At 46.0% G+C, this 8,814-nt stretch overlaps 1 non-coding gene across 1 annotated transcript; it reads left to right on the top strand.

Annotated features, from left to right (window-relative positions):
• The first annotated feature begins 4,070 nt into the window (after positions 1-4,070).
• Positions 4,071-4,143, top strand: trnav-uac (transfer RNA valine (anticodon UAC)). Its single transcript has one exon. It is a non-coding gene; the product is annotated as a tRNA-Val (tRNA).
• Positions 4,144-8,814: the final 4,671 nt, after the last annotated feature.

Here is an 8,814-nt window from a genome sequence, read left to right as displayed (position 1 = left end):
AGTGACCGACGTTTGTCTTCACTAAGCTTTTCCTCTTCACATATCTATAGAAGCTTTTGCAGTCAGTTTTTATGTTCCCAGCAAGCTTCCTCTCATACTCTATTTTCCCACTCCTTATTAAACCCTTTGTCCTCCTCTACTGAATTCTAAATGTCTTCCAGTCCTCAGGTTTGCTGCTTTTTCTGGCAAATGTATAGGCCTCTTCCTTGCATTTAACTTTATCCCTAATTTCCCTTATTAGACACGGTTGAGCCACCTTCCCGGTTTTATTTTTTCTCCAGACAGGGATGTACAATTGTTGAAGTTCATCCATGTGATCTTTAAATGTTTGCCATTGCCTATCCAGCGTCAACCTTTTAAGTCTCATTTGCCAGTCTATTCTAGCCAATTCACATCTCATGCAATCGAAGTTACCTTTCCTTAAGTTCAGGTCCCGAGTCTCTGAATTAAATGTTTCAATCTCCATCTTAATAAAGAATTCTACCATATTATGGTCACTCTTCTCCAAGGGGCCTCGCACAACAAGATTGCTAATTAGTCCTTTTTCATTCCACATCACCGAGTCTAGGATAGCCAGCCCTCAAGTTGGTTCCTCGACATATTGGTCTAGAAAACCATCCCTAATACACTCCAGGAAATCCTCCTCCATCGTATTTCTACCAGTTTGGTTAGCCCAATCTATGTGCAGATTAAAGTCGCCCAAGATAACTGCTGTATCGTTATTGCACGCAGCCATAATTTCTTGTTTGATACTGTCCCCAAACTCACTACTACTGTTTGGTGGTCTGTGCACAACTCCCACTCGTGTTTTCTGCCCTTTGGTATTCCGGAGCTCTATCCATACAGAGTCCACACCATCCAAGCTAATGTCCTTCCTTAATATTGCGTTAATTTCCTCTTTAACCAGCATCGTTCCCCGACCTCCTTTTCCTTTCTGTCTATCCTTCTTGAATGTTGAATACCTCAGGATGTTGAGTTCCCAGCCTTGGTCACCCTGGAGCCATGTCTCTGGAATCCCAATTATAACATATACGTGAATTGCTGCCTCTGAGCGAATTCATCCACCTTATTACGAATAATCCTCGCAATAAGGCACAGAGACTTCAGGCTTGTCTTTTTAATACACTTTGTCCCTTTCGAATTTTGCTGTAATGTGGCCCTTTTTGATTTTTGCCTTGTGTTTCTCTGCCCTCCACTTTTACTTTTCTTCTTTCTATCTTTTGCTTCTGCCCCCATTTTACTTCTTTCTATCTCCCTGCATAGGTTCCCATCCCCCTGCCATAATAGTTTAACCCCTCCCCAACAGCACTAGCAAACATTCCCCCAGACATTGGTTCCGGTCCTGACCATGTGCAGACCGTCCAATTTGTACTGGTCCCACCTCCCCCAGAACCGGTTCCAATGTCCCAGGAATTTGAATCTCAACCTGCTGCACTACTCATCAAACCATATATTCATCTGCGCTAACCTGCATTTCCTATTCTGACTAGCTCGTGGCACTGGTAGCAATTCTGAGATTATTACGTTTTAATTTAATTCCTAGCTCCCTCAACTCAGCTATAGGACCTCATCCCGTTTTTCCCTATATCGTTGGTACCTATATACACCACGACAGCTGGCTATTCACCCTCCCCCTCCAGAATGCGCTGCAGCCACTCCGAGACATTCTTGACCTTTGCACCAGGGAGGCAACATACCATTCTGGAGTCTCGATTGCAGCCGCAGAAACATCTATCTATTCCCCTTACAATAGAATCCCCTATCACTATAGCTCTCCCACTCTTTTTCCTGCCCTCCTGTGCAGCAGAGCCATCCCTGGTGCCATGGACTTGGCTGCTGCTGCCTTCACTTATAAGTCATCTCCCCCAACAGTACCCAAGGTGGTGTATCTGTTTTGCAGGGGGATGACCGCAGGGGACTCCTGCACTGTCTTCCTTCCACTGCTCTTCCTGATGTTTACCCATTCCCTCTCTGCCTGAGTAACCTTTACCTACGGTGTGATCAACTCACTAACCGTGCTATTCACGACATCCTCAGCATTGCGGATGCTCCAGAGTGAATCCGTGCGCAGCTCCAATGCCGCAATGTGGCCTGTCAGGAGCTGCAGATGGATACACTTGCTGCACATGTAGTCATCAGGGACACTGGAAGCGTCCCTGACTTCCCACATAGCACAGGAGGAGCATAACATGTGCCCGAGCTCTCCTGCTATGACTTAACCATTAGATTTACTTAATTTGGCAACAATTCCAAAGTTTCCTTGCTGCTAAGAACAAGAAGAAGTCCAAGAAACAGAAAACTACTCACCACTCAACCAGCCAATCACTTACGCACTTGGCTGTGACGTCACCCTTTGATTACTTTTGACTTCTTTCTTACTTTTGACCCTGCACCAGCTGTCGCTCGCTGCTCGCTGCTCCTCCAGCCACTGCTCCTCCGACTGCCGCCGATCCCCGGACTCCCGCTGGGCCTTTATAGGCCGCTGCTCAAACCTCCTCCGGTCACTGCTCCTCCCACTTTTGGAAAAAAATAATTCAGTCAGGCAGAGTCTGCATAGATTTATGGAAGGGAAGTCATGTTTGACAAATTTGCTGGAATTCTTAGAGGATGTAATGAACAGGGTGGATAAAGGGGAACCAATGGATGCCGTGTATTTGGACTTCCAGAAGGCATCTTGACAAGGTGCCACATAAAAGATCACTGCACAAGATAAAAGTTCCCGTGGTTGGGGGTAATATATTTGCATGGAGAGAGGATTGGCTAACGAACAGAAAACGGAGAGTCGGAATAAATGGTTCATTCTCTGGTTGGCAATCAGTAACTAATGGGGTGCTGCAGGGATCAGTGCTGGACCCCAACTATTTACAATCTAGATTAATGACTTGGATGAAAGGACCGAGTGTAATGTAGCCAGGTTTTCTGATGATACAAAGAAGGGAGGAAAAGCAATGTGTGAGGAGGACACAAAAAATCTGCAAAAAGACATAGCCAGGCTAAGTGAGTGGGGAAAATTTGGCAGATGGTGTATAATGTTGGAAAGTGCAAGGTTATGCATTTTGGCAGAAAAAATCAAAGAACAAGTTATAAGTTAAAAGGAGAAAAATTGCACAGTGCTGCAGTGCAGAGGGAGCTGCGCGTACTTGTGCATGAAACACAAAAGGTTAGTATGCAGGTACAGCAAGTGAACAGGAAGGCCAATGGAATCTTGGCCTTTATTGCAAAGGGGATGGAGTATAAAACAAAGAAGTCTTGCTGCAGTTATACAGGGTATTGGTGAGGCCAGACCTGGAACACTGCGTGCAGTTTTGGTTTCCATATTTAAGAAAGGATATAGATGCTTTGGAGGCAGTTCAGTGAAGGTTCACTCGATTGATTCCGGAGATGAGGGGGCTAACTTATGAGAAAATGTTGAGTAGATTGTGCCTCTACTCATTGGAATTCAGAAGATTGAGAGGTGATCTTATGGAAACGTGTAAGATTATGAGGGGGCTTGACAAGGTGGATGCAGAGAGGATGTTTCTGCATACTAACCTTTTGTGTTTCATGTACAATTACCCCCAGGTCCCTCTGCACCGCAGCATTTCTTAATCTCTCCCCATTTAAATAATTATTTGCTTTTTTTATTATTGCTACCACAGTGGATAACCTCATATTTCCCACATTATACTCCATCTGACAAATTTCTGCCCACCCACTGAGCCTATCAATATCGCTTTGCAGATTGTTTGCGTCCTCCTCACAACTTGCTTTCCCACCTATCTTTGTATCATCAGCAAACTTGGCGACATTACAAACATGCAGAGCACAGAACAAATTATTGACGCAGTGACTTTCCCTCAGTTAGTATTTCTTTCATTGTGCAAAAGAAAATTATCGAATCATTTATTATGTTATCCCATGAAAGCAAAATAAAAGTTTAACGAAGATAATTGGCACATTTGAAAGGAACATTTTTGTTTTGTGCCGTTTCGGTCAGAGAAATATTTGTGAAAGGAATTTTTTCAGAAAAAGGGATTCAGCATTTCAGCTTGTCGCTGAACACTTCTCTCTGGGCACTGCACTAGGCAGCAGTTTCCGTAGTGTAGCGGTTATCACGTTCGCCTTACACGCGAAAGATCCCCGGTTCAAGCCCGGGCGGAAACGTTATTTTTGAAACAAAAACTGGTTTTAAATGTTCATTGCTCATGTGACAATGGCCTCCTTCTGTGCTGTAAACTTCTCTGATTCCATGAAGAACATTTAAAACCAGTCTCCTAAAATACAGAGTGTGTAAAATCAGAAAGGTAATAAAACTTCTCAATGATTAAAGTTTCACAAATTATTAAAATGAAGTTGTTGAAGTTTCGACTGACCCTCAGTGATCATGTTAGCATTTCTTTCATTCTGCTCAACAATGCTATCGGTTAATACCAGCAGATCTAAGCCGCATTTCAAACCCGGAAACAACTCATTCATTATTCACCCTTCCCAGTTCCAGTGCACAGAGGGTTATTTATACTCCATCCCAGAAACTCAAGTCCAACTTCTGACATTCCTTATTTCTAATTACTAACTCATTTGTTTTGACACCACTCTGAAGTGCTTTGGGTCATCTATGTAGTTTAGTTAAATTACTTCACTTTAATTAAAAACGGTGGGAGCAAAATTACTTCCCTAACTGGGAATCGAACCAGGGAAGCTGAAGGGATCGGAATGGTTTTGTGAAGCATTTGAAGATGCTCTCTAAAAATCTCACACTGCTAATTTAAAAACATGGTTACGATTTGTTTCAGTGTGAAAGAAGGGGATTACAATGACAACAAAAACACCAGGCAGTGACTGCATTAAGACCAATTCAAACTTTTCACAAAGTTGGTATCACGAAGTAACAGCTGAGCGAAAGTTGGCACTGGCCAATGGGTAAAAACATCTCATTATAACCGATGAGCTCACAAATATCAGGAGCAGTGCAGTCTGGTCAATGTCAAACCCATCCTTCCTTATTCTACAGAGACATGAATGGCAGACAGACGCCACAAAGTTTAATTAAAGAGCGAAGTACAAGTCACATTTAATTTCCAAATCCTTTCACCATAAAATTCCTTCACTTTATTTCAAATCTTACTGCGTTGATTCTGAAAATGAGCACCATGTGATTTTACCTTCAATACTGATTCTATTATCTGTGCACGGTAGGAATTACCGCTCCAGTTTTGAGCTCAATTTGACAAAAGTTGCCCCAGATACCTGGTGTCGTCAGCAATGAATATTTTGAACCAGACTCCTAAAATAATGTTTTTTTATATGAGGTCACAGGATCTGGGTGTCACTGGCAAGGCCAGAATTTATTGCCCAACCTCAATTGCCCTTGAGAAGCTGGTGGTTGTTGTATATCTGTAAAGCATGCACTCCCATGTTCCGCCAGCAGGGAGCTCATCCCTTGAAGTCTCAAGGGATCCCAGCATCCCTTTGGAGCACTGTATAAAAGCTGGCTTCCAAGGCCTGTTCCTCACTCTGGAGTGTCTTATTAAAGACTGAGGTCACTGTTACTTTAACCTCCCTGTGTGCAGCCTCATCTGTGTGAGGAACACAATAACTTGCGACGGGAATACGAATCTAACGCAAAGATGCAGCAAACTGTGGGCATCCTGGAGAAGTTCTTGGAGGGTGAGGACTGGGAAGCCTATGTCGAACGGCTAGACCAGTACTTTGTAGCCAATGAGCTGGAAGGAGAAGGAAGCGCTGCAAAAAGGAGAGCGGCCCTCCTCACAGTCTGTGGGGCACCGACCTACAGCCTCATGAAGAATCTTCTGGCTCCGGTGAATCCCACAGATAAATCATATAAGGAGCTGTGTACAGTGGTTCGGGAGCATCTTAACCCGAGGGAGAGCGTGCTGATGGAGAGGTATCGGTTCTACACGTGCCAGCGATCTGACGGTCAGGAAGTGGCAAGCTACGTCGCCGAGCTAATGCAATTTGCAGGACAATGTGAGTTTGATGGCTGCCCGGAGCAAATGCTCAGAGACTTTGTTGGACTGGGCATTGGCCAAGAGACCATCCTACGAAAAATTTTGACTGGAGAGACATCGACCCTCAATAAGGCCATTGCGACAGTACAGGCGTTTATGTCCACTAGTGATAACACCCAACAAATCTCTCAGCACACAAGTGCTAGCAATGTTCATAAATTATCTGGAACTGTGTTTGCGAGCAGAAATGTACAGGGCAGAACCCACGAGTTTGTAACTGCCAGCAGGCCTCAGGTGATCCAGATGACTCAGAGTCCCCAACAAAGAATAAATGCAAGGCAATTCACAGCTTGTTGGCATTGTGGAGGCTTCCATTCAGCCTGTTCATGACGCTTCAAAGGGTATGTTTGCAAGTGCTGTGGAACAAAGGAGCACCTCCAATGAGCTTGCAAACGAGCTGCATGCTCTGCAAAACCTGCTAACCACCACGTGGCGGAGGAAGATCGGTCCATGGTGGATCAAAGCAATTTAGAGCCTTCGAGAGAGGAGGCAGATGCTGAAGTTCACGGGGTGCACACATTTTCGACGAAATGTCCACCTATTATGCTGCACGTAAAATTGAATGGCTTAACCGTAGCCATGGAACTGGACACTGGCGCCAGCCAATCCATCATGAGTAAAAAGATGTTTGAGAGACTGTGATGCAACAAGGCATTCAGTTCAGCCCTGAGCCCCATCCACACGAAACTGAGAACATACACCAAATAGCTTATCACTGTCCTGGGCAGCGCCATGGTCAAGGTCACCTACGATTGCATGGTGCATGTACTGCCACTCTGGATTGTCCCGGGCGATGACCCCACAGTGCTTGGAAGGATCTGGCTGGGCAAAATCCGCTGGAACTGGGATGACATCCGAGCGCTATCACATGTCGATGAGGCCTCATCTATCCAGGTTCTGAAAAAATTTCCTTCCCTTTTTGAGCCAGGATTTGGAAACTTTTCCGGGGCGAAGTTGCGGATCCACTTGGTCCCAGAGGCACGACCCATTCACCACAAGGCGCGAGCAGCACCTCACATGATGAGGAAGAGAGTGGAAATGGAGCTGGACAGGCTGCAACTCGAGGGCATCATCTCCCCAGTGGAATTCAGCGAGTGGGCCAGCCGGATTGTTCCAGTACTCAAAAGTGATGGCACAGTCAGGATTTGCGGCGATTATAAAGTTACTATTAATCGTTTCTCGCTACAGGACCAATACCCGTTACCTAAGGCAGACGACCTAATTGCGACGCTGGCAGGAGGCAAGACGATCACCAAGCTCGACCTGACTTGGTTTACATGACGCAGGAGCTGGAGGAGTCTTCGAAGTGCCTCACCTGCATCAACACGCACAAGGTACTGTTCATCTACAACAGTTGCCCGTTTGGAATTCGGTCGGCTGCAGCGATCTTCCAGAGTAACATGGAGAGCCGACTCAAGTCCGTACCACGCACAGTTGTCTTTCAGGACAACATATTGGTCATGGGTCGGGACACCGCTGAGCACCTACAAAACCTGGAGGAGGTCCTCCAGCGACTGGATCGCGAAGGGCTGTGGCTGAAGAGGTTGAAATGTGTCTTCATGGCAACAGAAGTGGAGTATTTGGGGAGAAAGATCGCAACGGATGGCATTCGGCCCACAGATGCCAAGGCAGAGGCTATCAGGAACGCATCCAGGCCACAGAACATCATGGAGCTGCGGCCGTTTCTGGGCCTCCTCAACTATTTTGGTAACTTCCTACCAGGGTTAAGCACCCTTCTAGAGCCCCACATGTGTTATTGCGCAAAGGTGAGAACTGGGTATGGGGAAATGACAAGTAATTGCTTTTGAGAAAGCCAGAAACATTTTATGCTCCAACAAGCTGCTTGTATTGTATAACCCATGTAAAAGACTTGTGCTAGCATGCGACGCGTCGTCGTACGGAATCGGGTGTGTATTACAACATGCTAACGTTGCGGGGAAGTTGCAACCTGTCGCCTATTATTCCAGGAGCTTGTCTAAGGCCGAGAGGGCCGACAGCATGATTGAGAAAGAGGCATTATTGTGTGTGGTGCTGGAAAAGAAAATGCATCCGTAACTGTTTGGCCTCAAATTTAAGCTGGAAACCGATCACAAGCCCCTCACATCCCTGTTCACTGAAAACAAGGGGATAAATACTAATGCCTCAGCCCGCATACAAAGGTGGGCACTCGTGCTATCAGCCTATAACTATACCATCCGCCACAGGCCAGGCACCAAGAACTGTGCGAATGCTGTCAGTCAGCTACTATTGCCCACCACAGGGGTGGAAATGGTGCAGCCTGCAAACTTGTTGATGGTGGCGTAGCCCGCAGACGTGTTGATGGTCATGGAAGCGTTTGGAAATAACAAATCACCTGTCACAGCCCACCAGATTAGGACTTGGACCAGCCAAGATTCTCTGCTATCCCTAATAAAAAAACTGTGTACCGCATGGGAGCTGGGCCAGCATCCCCGTTGAAATGCAAGAGCTAATCAAGCCGTTCCAGCGGCGAAAGGTCAAGCTGTCCATTCAGGCAGATTGCCTGTTGTTGGGTAACCGCGTAGTGCTACCAAAAAAGGGCAGGGAGACATTCATCTCGGATCTCCACAGCACACACCCGGGTATAGTAATGATGAAAACGATAGTCAGATCCCACGTGTGGTGGCCCGGTATCGACTCTGACTTAGAGTCCTGTGTATCGCAATGCAGCATATGTGCTCAGTTGAACAACGCTAACTTTGTGGTCCTGGCCCTCGAGACCATGGTCGAGGATCCATGTCAACTATGCGGGCCCGTTTCTCGACAAAATGTTCCTGGTGGTGGTGGA

Source organism: Pristiophorus japonicus, unplaced genomic scaffold (assembly GCF_044704955.1).
Source record: "Pristiophorus japonicus isolate sPriJap1 unplaced genomic scaffold, sPriJap1.hap1 HAP1_SCAFFOLD_75, whole genome shotgun sequence".
Taxonomy (NCBI): Eukaryota; Metazoa; Chordata; class Chondrichthyes; family Pristiophoridae; genus Pristiophorus; species Pristiophorus japonicus.
Note: the sequence above shows the minus strand (reverse complement) of the source record. Positions and strands in the feature narration are given on the sequence as shown.